General features: G+C 37.4%; 1 protein-coding gene across 9 annotated transcripts in view; it reads right to left on the reverse strand.

The window, feature by feature from the left end:
- The window catches only part of LOC126180425 (uncharacterized protein DDB_G0283697-like), a 221,079-nt gene that overhangs the window by 11,585 nt on the left and 192,854 nt on the right, over window positions 1-16,640 (reverse strand). The gene's annotated exons all lie outside the window — the stretch shown is intronic.

Genomic DNA, 16,640 nt, shown 5'->3' on the forward strand with positions numbered 1-16,640 from the left:
ACCACTCTAGAAGGAAAAGAAAGACAGAGGATGAGATGGGCAGATGAAGTTAACCGACACCTCATGTTCTGTTATTGCCAAGCAACAAACTTAGGAACCAACACAACTGGATACAGATCACAAGTATACACAACATTTATTACCAGATACCCAGAATTAAAATTTTTAACAGAACAACGACTAGCTGATCAGATTTGTGTAATAATCAAAAATAACAGGATACCCCAGTCAGAATTAGAAAACATCAAACAAAAAGTACAACAAATACTGGAACAAAATAATGTGCAATCAGAAGAAGAAGAAGAAGAAGAAGAAGAAGAAAATACAGTAATGGAAAACATCCCAGAGCAAACAAACAAAGAACACCACGCATCAATTAAACAATCAGAGGAAAACGAAATCTTAAGACAACCACCAGAACAAGCACAAATACAACACGAAGTGACACACATGTTAGATATAGAAGAAAAATTTCAGCTGACATATATAGAATACAAAGACACAAATACAGACATTAGACCATTCTTGCATAGACCACCAAATAACCCACAAGTCGAAACAACAACGACAACTATCAACACAATCATACACAACAAAATAAATGAAAACACAACTATGGAAGAGTTACAACTACTGGTTTATGTAGGAGCACTCACTACACTAAATATACACACTAGGCAGAGATCAGAACCAACCAACACACAGAAGAAACCCACAAAACCAGCATGGCAACACAGGCTACAGATCAGAATAGAAAAACTGAGAAGAGACATTGGACAGCTAACACAATTTATAAGAAATGAAATATCAGACAAAAAATGAAAAAGGTTATGTAAAATCTCACAACAAGAAGCGATAGAGCAATTAGATAAAAAGAAGCAGAAATTACAAGCATTGGCCAAACGACTTAGAAGATACAAAAAAAAGTGAAAATACAAGGAAACAAAACCAAACATTCAACACAAACCAAAAGAAAATTTTACCAGACAATAGATAACACACACATTAAAATAGACAATCCACCAAGCGTAACAGACATGGAACACTTCTGGAGCAACATATGGTCAAACCCGGTACAACATAACAGACACGCACGGTGGATACAAGCAGAAACAGACTCATACAAGATGATACCACAAATGCCTGAAGTGATAATTTTGCAACATGAAGTCACCCGAGCAATTAATTATACGCACAATTGGAAAGCCCCTGGAAATGATAAAATAGCAAATTTCTGGCTAAAGAAGTTCACCTCAACACATTCACACCTAACTAAATTATTTAACAATTTGTGGCATTGTGAACGTGTAAGTGTATTGAGTGCTTCTAGGTCTGTGTTACCCCATTTCACTTCTCCAAATGAGTAGGTCAATACTGGTATAGCATAAGTATTTATAGCTTTTGTCTTGTTTCTTGCTGTCAATTCTGTTTTCAGTATTTTTGTTAGTCTTTGTCTATATTTTTCTTTTAGTTCTTCTTTAATATTTGTATTATCTATTCCTATTTTTTGTCTGTATCCTAGATATTTATAGGCATCTGTTTTTTCCATCGCTTCTATGGAGTCACTGTGGTTATTCAATATGTAATCTTCTTGTTTAGTGTGTTTTCCCTTGACTATACTATTTTTCTTACATTTGTCTGTTCCAAAAGCCATATTTATATCATTGCTGAATACTTCTGTTATCTTTAGTAATTGGTTGAGTTGTTGATTGGTTGCTGCCAGTAGTTTTAGATCATCCATGTATAGCAAATGTGTGATTTTGTGTGGGTATGTTCAAGTAATATTATATCCGTAATTTGTATTATTTAGCATGTTGGATAGTGGGTTCAGAGCAAGACAGAACCAGAAAGGACTTAATGAGTCTCCTTGGTATATTCCACGCTTAATCTGTATTGGTTGTGATGTGATATTATTAGAGTTTGTTTGGATATTAAGTGTGGTTTTCCAGTTTTTCATAACTATGTTTAGGAACTGTATCAATTTAGGATCTACTTTGTATATTTCCAATATCTGTAGTAACCATGAGTGGGGTACACTATCAAAAGCTTTTTGGTAATCAATGTATGCGTAGTGTAGTTACCTTTGTTTAGTTTTAGCTTGATATGTCACCTCTGTATCTATTATCAGTTGCTCTTTACATCCTCATGCTCCTTTGCAGCAGCCTTTTTTTTTCTTCATTTATAATTTTGTTCTGTGTTGTATGTGTCATTAATTTCTGTGTAATGACTGAAATTAATATTTTGTAGATTGTTGGTAGGCATGTTATGGGGCGATATTTAGCTGGGTTTGCTGTGTCTGCATGATCTTTAGGTTTCAGGTAGGTTATTCCACGTGTAAGTGTATCAGGGAATGTGTATGGGTCTGCAATGTAACTGTTAAATAATTTAATATAATAGAGGGAAACATTCCACGTGGGAAAAATGTATCTAAAAAGAAAGATGATGAGACTTACCAAACAAAAGCGCTGGCAGGTCGATAGACACACAAACAAACACATATAAAATGTCTGCTTGTGCCTGTATATGTGTGCTTGGATATGTGTGTGTGTGCGCGAGTGTATACCTGTCCTTTTGTCCCCCTAAGGTAAGTCTTTCCGCTCCTGGGATTGGAATGACTCCTTACCCTCTCCCTTAAAACCCAAATCCTTTCGTCTTTCCCTCTCCTTCCCTCTTTCCTGACGAGGCAACCGTTGGTTGCGAAAGCTAGAATTTTTGTGTATGTTTGTGTTTGTTTGTGTGTCTATCGACCTGCCAGCGCTTTTGTTTGGTAAGTCTCATCATCTTTCTTTTTAGATATATGTTAAATAATTTAGTTAGATGTGAATGTGTTGAGGTGAACTTCTTTAGCCAGAAATTTGCTATTTTATCATTTACAGGGGCTTTCCAATTGTGCGTAGAATTAATTGCTCGGGTGACTTCATGTTGCAAAATTATCACGTCAGGCATTTGTGGTATCATCTTGTATGAGTCTGTTTCTGCTTGTATCCACCGTGCGTGTCTGTTATGTTGTACCGGGTTTGACCATATGTTGCTCCAGAAGTGTTCCATGTCTGTTATGTTTGGTGGATTGTCTATTTTAATGTGTGTGTTATCTATTGTTTGGTAAAATCTCTTTTGGTTTGTGTTGAATGTTTGGTTTTGTTTCCTTCTATTTTCACTTTTTTTGTATCTTCTGATTCGTTTGGTCAATGCTTGTAATTTCTGCTTCTTTTCATCTAATTGCTCTATTGCTTCTTGTTGTGAGATTTTACCTAACCTTTTTCGTTTTTTGTCTGATATTTCATTTCTTATAAATTGTGTTAGCTGTCCAATGTCTCTTCTCAGTTTTTCTATTCTGATCTGTAGCCTGTGTTGCCATGCTGGTTTTGTGGGTTTCTTCTGTGTGTTGGTTGGTTCTGATCTCTGCCTAGTGTGTATATTTAGTGTAGTGAGTGCTCCTACATAAACCAGTAGTTGTAACTCTTCCATAGTTGTGTTTTCATTTATTTTGTTGTGTATGATTGTGTTGATAGTTGTCATTGTTGTTTCGACTTGTGGGTTATTTGGTGGTCTATGCAAGAATGGTCTAATGTCTGTATTTGTGTCTTTGTATTCTATATATGTCAGCTGAAATTTTTCTTCTATATCTAACATGTGTGTCACTTCGTGTTCTATTTGTGCTTGTTCTGGTGGCTGTCTTAAGATGTCGTTTTCCTCTGATCGTTTAATTGACGCGTTTTGTTCTTTGTTTGTTTTCTCTGGGATGATTGAGTCCATTACTGTATTTTCTTCTTCTTCTTCTTCTTCTGATTGCACATTATTTTGTTCTAGTATTTGTTGTACTTGTTGTTTGATGTTTTCTAATTGTGACTGGGGTATCCTGTTATTTTTGATTATTACACGGATCTGATCAGCTAGTCGTCGTCCTGTTAAAAATTTTAATTCTGGGTATCTGGTAATAAATGTTGTGTATACTTGTGATCTGTATCCAGTTGTATTGGTTCCTAGGTTTGTTGCTTGGTAGTAACAGAACATGAGGTGTCGATTAACTTCATCTGACCATCTCATCCTCTGTCTCTGTTTTCCTTCTAGGGTAGTTGCAGGAAGCATATCCTGCAAAACACCTCTCTTTGGATTTAAATCATTTTCCAGTTGGCTAGCAGTGTCGTTACCATTGTGGGCAGGCATAGGGTTCAAGCGTTTGCAAATTGTAAGTGTCCCAAAGAAGACAAAAAGGTTCACAATTTTGGAAAACACCTTTCTGAGATCATTTCTAATAACACTTTTAAATTTTAGGTACTCTACTTCATAAATAATACTTCTAAAACCCCCATGTGGTTACTAACTAAAGAAAAACAACATTTGTCTTGCACCTATAAAGTGCCTCTTGCACTCAGTTTCAATTTATATTCACAAAACCAACATCAATAACTAGGAGATAATAAGTACGAAGTCTTTGTATCGCTCAATAAATTTGCAAGAATCTTGAGCAAATAGATTTCATGTACGTTGACAACTACGATTTAACTAAATCGTCACCTCATCTTCATTTCTTCTGCTTATTTTTTCCTCAGTGCTAATGTCAAAAGTTTCAAATCACAGTACGGCTAAGATACTTTTCAATATTTTCACACACCTTACACTAGTATCTGACCTAGTAAGTACTGACAATTTATTTATAAAAATTAAGAGATGGTTGTGTGTGTGTGTGTGTGTGTGTGTGTGTGTGTGTGTGTGTGTTTGCCAGGAAGAAATCATTCGAAAAACATGCTCGCACGCACGCATGCAGCTTCAAACGACAGGAGGAAATTAACAATGAAGAATGTTGACTGGATTACACACCCTCTGAAATTATGAAGATAGCATGGATAAAATACAGAGGACAAAATTTTGTATACAACACGTACAGAAACCAGACTACTGTTATAGAAGTCTAAGGATATGAAAGCAAAGCAGTGGATTCGAAGGGAGTGAGGGTGGTAGACTATCCCAGATGTTATTCAATGCATACATTGAGCAAGCAGCAATGGAAACCAAGGAGTAATTTGTGAAGAGGATTAAAGTTTAGAGAGAAGAAATAAAAATTTTGAATTTTTTATGATAATGTAATTCTCTCCGAGATGACAAATGACTTGGAAGAGCAATTGGATGCAGTGTAGTTGAAATGAGGGTGTTAAGATAAACAACAACAAAAATAAAACAACAGGCAAGGAATGTAGTTGAATTAAGGATATAGGAGGCTTATAAATGGAGGGAAATCGAAATTTTTTAATGACTTTATTACATTCTATAGTGTTTCCTGATTACATTGATATATAAATTACACAGTTTCAAATGAAAAATGACCTATATATACCAAATTTTAAAGTTAGGGTCATGTATGTGCCACACCCTCTTTACTTCTATTACAGAAACCAGTATTATTTTGAAAAGAACTGTGAACTGTGTTTCCAGCGATTATACGTACGATACATTGTATATGTTGGTAACAGTGCAAGTTTCTAGTGTCTGTAAATGATTATCTTTGTTAATATTTACTTCTGTGTCGCTGAAGCAGTATGTTCATGTGTTACTGGATGTCGGTGTCCCAAGTGCTACACATACTTGTGGACGTACATATCCTTTAGTGTGCAACAAATATGGACTATACCATGCATAAAGAAATTCAACAAAAGGAAATTCCGTGGTAACCAGTTCACAAACAAAGCAAGCCACACTGTTGAAAGTAACCTATGTACCAGTTCTTCAGGGAAGAAACTCCCACATGGCATGCCTCCTAGTGATTCAAATTTTTGTGTTAACGATGACGCTGTTTGTAATGGATTTGTTGTTGTTGATGTGGCCATCTTATCTTCTTTGGTAAAGGAAGTGGCGAAACGTAAACAATGTGATGGTGAATAACTGAACAACAAAGTAGCAGGAAGGGTTTAGTGTCGAAATTAGTTGTTCTGTGTAGATTCTGTAATAAATCTACCTCGAAAATGACTTCAAACATTGTGCATAATCCCTACGGTGTGAATTTGAAATTTGTTTATGCAATGTGCGCAATAGGAAAAGGGGGGAAAAAAACTGCTCAAACATTTTGTGGTTGGATGGACCTTCCTCCTACTCCCTGTAGGTTCCACAAGTACATAAAAATACGTTTAGGTGCCTTAACAGTTGGGTCTAAAGCATCTATGAAACATGCAGTGGAAGAAACTGTAAATATTAGTGGAACCAGGGACATTGCTGTTGCACTTGATGGGACATGCAACGTCGAGGACATCGTTCCTTGAATGGTGTTGTAAGTGCTACTTCTCTGGAGAATGTTGATATTGAGTGCTTATATAAATACTGCCACACCTGCCATGGTAACACTGAAGGACATACTGAACATCAGTGTTCTAAGAATTGTGATGGTTGCAGTGGAGGTATGGAGTGTGATGGAGCTCTAAAAATATTTCAGAGGTTGGTGCCAATTTATAATGTTAGATATACGAAGTACTTAGTTGATGGAGACTCTAAAGCTTTCAATAACATTAATGAGTTTAATGTTTATGGTGATACATTGGTAACAAAACTGGAGTGTTGTGGACATGTGCAAAAGAGGATGGGTGCTAGATTGAGGAAGCTACGAAGAAAAATGAAAGGAAAGTTGCTATCTGATAGAAAATCTGTGTCTGGCCAAGGCAGATTGACAGAAACTAAAATAGACTTCCTTCAGAGTTATTATGGACTGGCCAGTAGACAAACTGCATCTCTGAATAACGTTACAGGAATGAGAAAAGCTGTATGGGCCACCTACTTTCATAAGTTGTCCACAGATGACCACCCTGTTCACAGACTTTGCCCTAAAGGAGCAGATTCTTTATGTGGTTACCAAAAAGCAAAAGAAAGTGGTCAAATATACCGTCATATGCATTCTCTTCCTGAGCCTGTTATGAATGAAGAAAAACCAATTTTTAGAGACCTGAGTGACCCTGTTTTGCTTTGTAAATGTCTTCATGGGGCAGAATACAAATTCAAGTTTCAACCATTGCATATGGGAAAGATAACCCAAGAATGTTTTTGTAGGACTAAATACATTAAAAGTTGGTGTACTAGATGCAGTGATATATTTCAATGATGGAGTGATAGGAAGGTTGGAAGTCCTGAGAAATTTAGGCATAAAATGTGGCTCTAATATGGAAGTTCAATTGCTTGCATGTGACAGACAATAGGTGGATGAAGCTGAAAGATTCGCTCTTCAAGTTACCAAAGAAGCAAGAAGAGCTAAAAGGAATGCCAAGAGGAAGCTTGAAGATGAAGGAATGCTGCAGGATGAAGATTTTGCTTCAGGAATGTTCTGAGGCACAATTTAATTGGACTCATATCTTCATTCGCAATTTCCTGCAAGTTGTATTTTTCAGAATTCAGGTACAAATATTTCCAAAAGTTTATAAAGCATTGCTCTGATTTTTTTTCTGTAACTTGCAATAGTCCATACTTATGTAGTAGACCTACGCTTTATTGCAAAATCAACTAAATCATACAAAAAATAACAGTCTTATTAGATAAAAAATTATAAAAATTAAAATGTAAGATGTGATATTTTATCCTTGTAATATACATAATAGGTGGAATTAAACAGGTCTAGTACCTCAGCCATCATGTCATGCATATCTGGTAAAAATTTTATCTCCAAATGTATAACATTGTATTAAATGGTACCTCAATTTGAGAAAGCATTTTGGAAAAAAAAAATTGCATCAATTTCTTTGTAATTTCTTTAATAACACAAAGCAGGTTCAAAAATATTCAAAATACTTCTAATTTGTTTAGAAAGTGTGCTGCATTACCTGATATCAACAAAAAATTCCATAAAACATGTACATTATAAACAGTGCCTGGAAGAAATAGGTGTTGAATTTTACATAATATTGAGCCGGGAAAGTACCCTGTATCCTTAAACCAGGTGATGCTGAATGAATTGCCCTATGAAATGAGATAATAAAAGTAAATCACTTTTGCTATTTGGACAGAAAAATAACTGATGATGGTCAAAAAAGAGAGGATATAAAAATGCGAACTGCCAACAGTAAGAAAAACATTTCTGAAAAAGAAGAATTTGTTAACATTGAATATAAATTAAAGTGTTCAGAAGTATTTTCTGAAGGTATTTGCATGGAGTTTACCAATGTACAAAAGTGAAACATGTATGATAAGCAGTTCAGACATGAAGAGAATAGAAGCTCCTGAAATGTGGTGCTGTAGAAGAGCTCTGGAGACTAGATGGGTAGACCAAGTAACTAATGAAAAAGTACAGAATCCAATTTAGGAAAAAAGAAATTAAATGCACGACATGACTAAAAGAAGGGAATGCTTGATAGGACACATCTTAAGACATCACATAATCATCAATCTTGTAATGGTGGGAACTGCGAAGGTACAAATCGTAGAGAAAAACCAAGAGATGAATACAGTAAGTCAGTTGAAATGGATATAGAATGCAGAAAGCAGGTTCAAATGGATGTTGAATACAAGTAGATGCAGAATACAGTAACCAGGATCAAATGGATGTAGAATGCAAAGTTATTAAAAAATGGAGAGGCTTGCACAGAATAGACCAGTGTGGAGAGCTCTGTCAAACTGATCGTTGGACTGAAGACGACGACGACAACAACAACATCTACGTACATACTCTGCAAACCAGTGTTTACTTACTCATCCTTAAGAGAATGCTCCTGAGGTAGTAAATAAATGGTCTAAAAGCTCGATACCATGATGAAGAATGGCACAACAGACCCTTCTGGCAATGTTTACACCACAATAGCAGATTCTAACTACCTTGCCTTTCAATTGTAGGCCATTGTTGTATCACTGTACTCATTATGTCAAGAACTATGAGATCATTCCTCTACTGGAGTAGCGGAGTACGTGTAGCACGCACATATGGATTTTTTAGGTTAGAGAAATCCCTCCATGGGGCCAATAACATTCCTTCTGGGTCCAGACAAAATAGCATCATCATAGCAGATCGGAGAATAAAATGTTAATACAGTATCAATTAACTGCAGGAGTGTTTATGGAAAGCTTCCAGAACTGATCTCTCTTAAAAACAGTAACAATGCCCATATAGTACGTGGGACAGAAAGATGGCTGAAACCAATGATTAATAGCAACGAAATTCTAAACCCCAACTGGAATGTTTGTTGCAAAGTTAGGTTGAATGCTAGTTATGCGAGCATGTTGATAACTATAAAAATAACTTGAGATTAGTACAGACACAGAATATGAAATTACAGACACAGAATACGAAATAATTCGGCTGAAGGTAAGTGTTCAAGATGGATCCGACATGGTTGTTGGATGCTTTTATAGACCTTCTGCGTCAGCAACAGTAGTGACGGGACGGTTGAGGGGAAACTTTGAGAATATTTCGCATAAATTTCCTTGTCATGTTAAAGTTTTAGGTCGAGATTTTAACTTGCCTACTGTAGATTGGCAGGCTCAAGTGATTACGTTGGGTAGAAGGGACAGAGAATCATGTGAAATTGTTGTAAGTGCTTTATCTGAAAATTACCTTAAGCAGTTAATCAGATAACCGACTTGTGAAGGTAACATCTTAGACCTGCTAGTGACAAATAGATCCAAACTTTTCAACTCCATTAGTACAGATAGGGATCAGTGATCATAAGACCAGTACAGCATCACTAAATACAGCTGTAAATAAGAATACAAAGAACAGGAAGATCTTCCTGCTTAGCAGAGCATCAAGAGACAGATTTCGGATTACCTGACAGATCTCTCAAAAATGTCACTCCAGCACTGACGATGTTGAGCACCAATGGACAAAGCTCAAGAGAATCATACAAAACATTTTAGACAAGTATGTCCTGAGCAAAATTTTAAAGGATGGGCGACAATAGAGCTTCACTGCAAATTTAAACATAGCCAATGCCTCACAGAAAGTAAAACTCTAGCTATCATCTTGAAAGAAAATCCTTTGAAGTTCTGGTCTTACATTAAATCAGTAAATGGATTGAAGCCATCTGTCCAGATACAATGTGCCCATAATGGCACTGAAACAGACAATGACACAGAAAAGCCCAAAATACTGCCATTTTCCAAAACTGTTTCACAGAGGAAGACCTCACTGTAGTTCTTCCTTTGAATCATTGCACAAACGACAAAAATGACCGATATCAAAGTAAGTAATCAAGGGGAAATCGTTCGCAGGGGAAGGCCAATGAACCTAACTTGATATCAGTTTCGTTCAACGCGGAGGTAAGCGAAAGAACTTGAGCTTCTTCTAGTAGTGGCATACTCTAAGTCTCTTGAGGAGCGAAGCACTCCTAATTATTGCAAAAAAAGCACATCGCTCCCATTTTCAAAAAGGGTTGTCAAACAGATGCACAAGTGCATTTGAAAATGAGAATAAACTCTTGTGCTAAGCATGAAAAAATAAGTAACTGGTGCAGTTTTTCATTATTTAAACCAATATATTGCTTCCTCCTACATAAAAGTTAGCTCACAAAAAGACCACGAAGATAAAATTAGAGACATTCGAGCCCATATGGAGGCTTACAAGCAATCTTTCTTACCATGAACCACTGGGAAAAGGAGAAATGTACCCTCTACCACAGACCCTGTAAGGTGATTTTAAGTATTGATGTACATATAGCTGTACATGCATCTTCAATTTGAAACTCCAATATATTTGTTGGGGTATTATGGTACAGAAGCTATGTTTTACTACCAATAAGAATGCTATTTATCTAATGAAATGAACCATTTTCAGGCTTTTTTAAACAGTTAGTTGTATCACAAAATGATTCACCTGGTCCTCTGCCACAGCGTGCAAGACCCAAGAAGAACTATAGTGTGATCTTACAGAACAGTGAATTACAGATGCAGACAGCCACAAGTATTTGTCTACACTGCCTGCTTTCACAAGTTCCTGAAATGAGGCAACATTTTCTCAAGTGCGGAATGAAGGTTGATCTCACTTCGAGAGGTCTGAAACTGGAACCCACCAATTTCAACGAACTTCAGCGTACTTTCTGAAGACCACTCTGAAGAGACTCCTATTAAAGGGTTCAGATCATTACACTTACTTAAAGAAAAAGTCACAGTGCAGCTTGTGTTTCAGAGCAGGTGGAGTAGATAGAATGCAGACAAAAGTAAGGAAACATTGTTTTTGCAAATACACTGATAAGCCAGAACATTATGACCGCCTAGCTAATATGTAACAGCCACTGTGTCCACTTCTGGCATGGATAACAGGGGCGACGCATCGTGGTACAGAAGCAAAAAGGCCTTAAGGTTGCTGGAGGAAGTTGGCACCATACCTGAAGAGTCAAGTCACCGAACTCCCGTAAATTCTGTCATGTTTTACCAATCTTCCCAGCCTATGACATCTGACACCTTTATTGAAGGATGGCCATCCAACCCCACAACGTCTGGACATGGTTTCACGTCGATTTCGCCATGTGTTGAAAACTCTCACTACAACACTCCACGAATATTGACACGCAAGTCGCCGAAGTGGCGTCAACTCTAAAGACTTGCACCAGGCGAACGGTCTACCCGACGGGAGGCCCTAGCCACACGGCATTTACATTTACATTTTTACTTCTCGAACACCCAGTAAGTTGTGAAGTTTCTGAAATACTTGTGCCAAGCCTCCGGGCCATCATAATCTGCCTCTTCTACACACAGACAGCACGCTCACACTGACATCACATACACTGTGTGTGTGTCTTAACTAGCCACCATTCCTCGTCAGGTAATGAATGTAGTAGTAGTAGTAGTAGTAGTAGTAGTAGTAGTAGTAGTAGCAGCAGCAGCAGCAGCAGCAGCTTTATTCATCCGTAGATCTCTTTTTGCAAGGATACAGGACATGTCAAAATATTTACAAATTTAGATCAATTTAAAATAAGCTAATTCATATACACATATATTTACGGACTTCTAGTTAGAGACAATCAATAGATTTACTCTTGGTAGACAATACTTTTTTTACAAACAACATATTAAATAATGTAATGCCACATTGTTCACTCACATCTCACAATCAGTCACTGCACACACTATACACACATTGTTTCATAACACCACACACACACACACACACACACACACACACACACACACACACTCACCCTGCTGAATGATTAGTATACTGAGCAGGAGAGTATATAAATCATTTTTCAAGATATAACACAGGTCCAGAACTGCACATGAATGCTACTTATTAGGTTGTCTGTGCATTGACATTACACTCATGGCCAGTCAGTTGTGTAACTAATTAAGATACCAAACTAATTAGGATACAAAATATTGTTTTTTTTTCCAGATTTGCCATTTGAAAAATGCAGTCAACTTACATTCCAGAGTAAATGATTGCTATTGATGTCAACAGTTTTATTTTGTGTAACAGATGAACTTCAGCGTTGCTTCAAATTTACAGATGTAGCATTGGCAATTGAGGTAACATGCAGATTTACTCTGGAGAAGTTTGAAGGGTTGGAGAGGTAATAATGACACTATCTTGGCTCTGAACTAGGACGAATGTTGGGAGAAGAATTGAGTGGGCAGCAAATTTCTTCGTGCTGCCAACTGTGGGATTGTACACAGCATACTTATGCTTTTTATGTGCATAAACAATGTTTAAATTGCAGTTTGCTTGAATCCCTTAGTAATTGGAATTGAACTGTCTTTAAAACTGGATCAATATTCATCAATAGAATACATTTGTGCAGGAGACGGTAAAATCTATACATGATCAAGTGGCGTGTTTGGTACTGCAATATTGTCAAAGTTCACCATGAGGTATGATGGGAATGAAAGAGTGTGTGCAGCTACTGGTTCTTGACAGCCAATGAGAGAGCAGTGGGCAGAAAACATGTTTGGAAGCAAGAGACAAAAGAATACTGTAACATCCTCACTTATGTACTCAGAAAAATAGGCTGTGTTCTCAGGTCCCACATTAACTGCATTCTTGAAAATGACAAATTTTTGGGAGATACAGTCAAATATGTGTCACCACCAACATTATAAATTTTGCTGATTCTAATTTTACTTGCAGCAATTTAAACTTTGCTATTAGGTCCCACCCTAAACTCCATCTTGGGGCTCTCAGCATATTCGGAAGGGAGAGATAAATATTTGTGACAACTAAAGTGATAAATTTCATATAATTCCTTCTCATTATATAGAAATAAATTGCTTCCTTCTCCCCTGACCATGTCCCCCAGTGATTATTATTATTATTATTATTTCTTTACTTTCTCAGACATTAAGTCTGGTTAAAAATGGAAAGTGACGCGGACCTTGATCAAGCGTCACTTCCTTTTAACTGTACGGTATATGCTATATTGCATTTAGGAACTTTCGGGTAATAGAACATGTATCAATAATTACGGATTTTTGTAATTGTATATATAAGTTTGGATGTAGCTGTATTGCATTGATGTACTGGTGGATATTGTGTGGTATGACTCCTGTGGTTGATAGTATAATTGGTATAATGTCAACTTTATCCTGATGCCACATGTCCTTGACTTCCTCAGCCAGTTGGATGTATTTTTCAATTTTTTCTCCTGTTTTCTTTTGTATATTTGTTGTATTGGGTATGGATATTTCGATTAATTGTGTTACTTTCTTCTTTTTATTGGTGAGTATGATGTCAGGTTTGCTATGTGGTGTTGTTTTATCTGTTATAATGGTTCTGTTCCAGTATAAGTTGTATTCATCATTCTCCAGTACATTTTGTGGTGCATACTTGTATGTGGGAACGTGTTGTTTTATAAGTTTATGTTGTAAGGCAAGCTGTTGATGTATTATTTTTGCTACATTGTCATGTCTTCTGGGGTATTCTGTATTTGCTAGTATTGTACATCCACTTGTGATGTGATCTACAGTTTCTATTTATTATTATTATTATTATTATTATTATTGCTGCTATTGTTATTATTGTTATTATTATTACTATTATTATTAAAAATGGTGACACCACAGACCGATGGCTCAGATAGTAAGCAAAAAAGGATTAAAGTGAAGATAAAAATTAATGTAAATAATCTATTTCTTTTTATTTCGTTTCTCCTTGAATTACCAAAAGTGTAAACACTAGATTGCATAAGTTTGGAACAGATATAATCTTAACTTTTTTAGGCAGATACTTTATATCAATACAGGACTTGGTAATTTTGATTATCCGGACTACGTTAAACATAAGATTTTCTCAAGGAGCCCCTTATGAAAATGGGGTCGGGTTGTCTTATATTCTGGATTCAGGATTGTCTGGTACTTGGGTAGTACAATACTTCTGGATAAGTTCACCTCTTGAAAATTTACCATGTATAAAGTTTCCTGCAAAAAACTGTAATATGTTGTCACTCATCTTATATTCTATGGAAAGTTTTACAGTTTCCTGTTTCCATTTCTCATAATCATTATTTTGCCAGTTATAAAATATACACAGAAGAGCCAAAGAAACTGGTGCACAGGCCTAATATCGTGTAGGACCCCCCACGAGAACGCAGAAGTGCCGCAACGCAGTGTGGGTAGGACTCAAATGATGTCTAAGTAGTGCTGGAGGGAACTGAAGCCATGAATCCTGCAGGGCTGTCCTTAAATCCATAAGAGTACGAGCGGGAGGAGATCTCTTCTGAACAGCATGTTGCAAGGCATCCCAGATATACTCAATAATGTTCGTGTCTGGGAAGTTTAGTGGCCAGTGGGAGGGTTTAAATTCAGAAGAGTGTTCCTGGAGCCACTTATACCAATTCTGGATGTGTGGAGTGTCGCATTGTCGTGCTGGAATTGCCCATGTCTGCCTGAATGCACAGTGCACATGAAGGGTTGCGTTGTGTACATAGTTCTGCATAGTCAGCGCGTACACAACTTTCCCACTAGAGCGCGCCCCGCTAAGCACAACAGCGCAGGCGCAGCGCTCGTCCGTCTCCGCACTACGAGGTGGCGCTGTCTTAGAGACGGACCAAATTCTGCTTCCGCCGAGCCACGTATTAATATGCAACGCAGCCAATGAGATTGCTGCTAACGTAGAACCTTTTCTCCTCACAGATGACACTCGCGCAGTGATACCTGAATGCTCAAGGTATTATAACGAGTGTACAGACCTCCGATTAGTCAGACTGCATCAGTCTGCATCAGTCTATAGTCAAGTTTCAGTCTGCGCCTAATAAGATTATCATATTCCTGTACATAGCCATGAAGAGAAATGTATAGACACTTTGTCAAGTATCAGAGATATGTGAGAATAAGATTAAAGTACCAAGACCAAAGGAACTTCAGATTGTCAATTGCAAACAGCATCCAGAATCAAATTACGTAATGTCGATGATTTTTATTATTTTAATAAATGTGTGTGAAAATTAATCAAGTTCTGTTTAAAGTTGGTCCCCGTCAATCTGGTACTCTAAGCGTGCAAGTGGCATTTCTATCGTCTGACCTAACGGCAGAAGATGAACACGCCACGATAAGACCACGAGACATATTGCTGACACTCGCCTACTTCGTTAGAGCGACAAGTCAAATAATCTGATGGTGTGTGTAATGAAGGTCTTACAGTATGCACACCACAGGTTGCAAGTGATCAGAAAGGATGCTTACATATGTGTCATCTGTCAGTCATATCTGGACATATCAGTGGTCCCATATCACTCCAACTGCACAAGCCCCAAACCATGACAGAGCCTCCACCAGCTTTAACAGTCCCCTGCTGACATGCAGGGTCCATAGACTCATGAGGCGGTCGCTATACCCTTACACATCTATCTGCTCGATAAAATGTGAACTGAGACTCATCCGACCAGGCAACGTGTTTCCAGCTATCAACAGACCAATGTCGGTGCTGACAGGCCCAGGCAAGTTGTAAAGCTTTGTGTTGTGCAGTCATCAAGGATACACGAGAAGCCCTTTGGCTCCAAAAGCCCATACTGATGATGTTTTGTTGAACTGTTCCCATGCTGACACTTGTTGATGGCCCAGCATTGAAATCTGCAGCAATTTGTGGAAGGGCTGCACTTCTGTCAATGTTGAATGATTCTCTTAAGTTGTTGTTGGTTGCATTCTTTTCCGACAACAGCAATGTCAGAGCAGCTGTGTCAGAGATTTGAGTTTTACCAGATCCCTGATATTCACAGTATGCTTGTGAAATGTTCGTGCGGGAAATCCCCATTTCATCATGACCTTGGAGACATTGGGTATCATCGCTCATGCACCGACTGCAGCACCACTTTCAAGCTTACTGAGATCTTGATAACCTGCCACTTTAGCAGCAGTAACCGATCTACCAACTGCTCCAGCCACTTGTTGCATTATATACAGGTTGTATATGCAGACAAGTAAAAAAAATTCCCAGATTCCCCAGTTAAAAATACATTTTCTCCCGGGTGAAAATACACTTTCTCTGTGTGAAGTGACAGTATACTTTTCCTCGAAACTGTAAAACTTATCAATCCTTCGAATCATTATGGTTATATACACCGGCGTAGAATTTCGTGGCCCTTTAGAAAACCAAATGCAGTATTTAAAAAAAATTTTTTGAAAGATCTTTGATGTGCTGCAACATGTACGTTGCATATTTTCATGTTACAAAAGTATAAATTTGAATTCCACCAAACAGTGCACGTTACTTTCCAAAGCATTGAAGTCAAGATTGCAATGCGCATTTG

Source organism: Schistocerca cancellata, chromosome 1 (assembly GCF_023864275.1).
Source record: "Schistocerca cancellata isolate TAMUIC-IGC-003103 chromosome 1, iqSchCanc2.1, whole genome shotgun sequence".
NCBI classification, from domain to species: Eukaryota; Metazoa; Arthropoda; class Insecta; order Orthoptera; family Acrididae; genus Schistocerca; species Schistocerca cancellata.